Here is a 1,802-nt window from a genome sequence, read left to right on the forward strand (position 1 = left end):
CATCATACAAATTGTTTATCCATTCATCTAGTTGATGGACATTTGAGTTGATTCCACTTTTTGGCTATTACGAATAATAATACTATGAAAATTCATGTACACATTTGTGTAAACATATGAAGTGAATTCTTTTAAAAAGTGAAAACTTTAAAAAAATCTATAGTAGATCTCTAAAATGTTTTTCATAAAGCAGTTTAAATTTATTATTATTTTCAATGAAAGATAAAAGCACAGAGAATAGTGTAATAAAACCAAGGACACACCACACAAATTAACAAATTTTAAAGTATTAGTCCCAGGTCGGGTGCGGTGGCTCACTGTAATCCCAGCACTTTGGGAGGCTGAGGCAGGCGGATCACTTCAGATCAGAAGTTCAAGACCAGCCTGGCCAACGTGGTGAAACCCCATCTCTACTAAAAATACAAAGAAATTAGCTGGGCGTGGTGATGTGCTCCTGTAATCCCAGCTACTGGGGAGGCTGAGGCAGAAGGATCACTTGAACTCGGGAGGCAGAGGTTGCAGTAAGCTGAGATCCTACCACTGCACTCCAGCCTGTAGGCAACAGAGCAAGACTCCATCTCAAAATAAATAAATAAATAAATAAATAAAAGTATTTGTCCCAGACCCAAATGTTACAGTAGATATAACTTTTGAACCTCTTCACCATTCCATTTCCTTCCAGCCCCTTGAAGTAACCACTATCTTAATGTAATTAAGAAGGCATTTTTGGCCTGGTGTGGTGGCTCACGCCTATAATCCCAGCACTTTGGGAAGCTGAGGCAGGCATATCCCTTCAGCCCAGGAGTTCAAGACCAGCTTGGACAACATGATGAAACCCCATCTCCACTAAAAATACAAAAATTAGCCAGGCGTGGTGGCATGCACCTGTAGTCCCAGCTACTCGGGAGGCTGAAGTGGGAGCATCACCTGAGCCTGGCGGGGCGGAGGTTGCAGTGAGCCGAGATTGTGCCACTGCACTCTAGCCTGGGTGACACAGCAAGACCCTGTCCAAAAAAAAAAACTATATTTTTGAGATTTATTGGTGTTGCGACACATAGATCTGTTGCATTTATTTAATCTGTCATACAGAATCACATAATCAATTTACCCATTTCCCTACTGCTGAAACTTTAGGTTGTTTCTTGGTTTTCGTTAATGTAAACAGTGGTGCAGTGAACATCCCTCTGCATGTCTTCTTGTGTCTCTAGATGTGAAATGACTGAATTATAGGATATGCACATCTTCAACCTTAATAGATATTGCCAAATTGTTCTCAAAAGTCAAGTTTCCTTCTTTGGGGGCACGCTTGTGCTAGTTATGTCAACATTGTTGGTTTAGACTATAAATTCTTTGAATGTAGGGCTCATCCAGCTTCTAACATGGACTGAATGGAAGAATTTGTCTAGGGAAATTGTGGGAAGGTAGAAAAATAATACAACGTACACTGTGCTATGGGTTGAATTGCATCCCTGGAAAAAAAGATAGTGAAGCCTTAACCCCCAGTACCTATGATTGTGACTTTAATTGAAATAGAATCTTTGCTGATGGTCAAGATTACTGTGTCCTTATTAAAATGGGAAATTTAAACAGAGACGTGCACACAGGGAGAATGCCAAGATGAAGGCAGAGATTGACAACACCTTCATGGCATGCCAAAGATGTCCAGGAAAACATCAGGAACTAGGAATGGATTTTCCTTCCAAGTCTTGAAGGAGCCAACCCTATGGACACCTTATCAAGGAATGCTAGCCTCCAGAAGTTTCTGTTGTTTAAACCACCCATCTAAAAAATTTGGCTAGATA

Source organism: Macaca nemestrina, chromosome 6, assembly GCF_043159975.1.
Source record: "Macaca nemestrina isolate mMacNem1 chromosome 6, mMacNem.hap1, whole genome shotgun sequence".
Taxonomy (NCBI): Eukaryota; Metazoa; Chordata; class Mammalia; order Primates; family Cercopithecidae; genus Macaca; species Macaca nemestrina.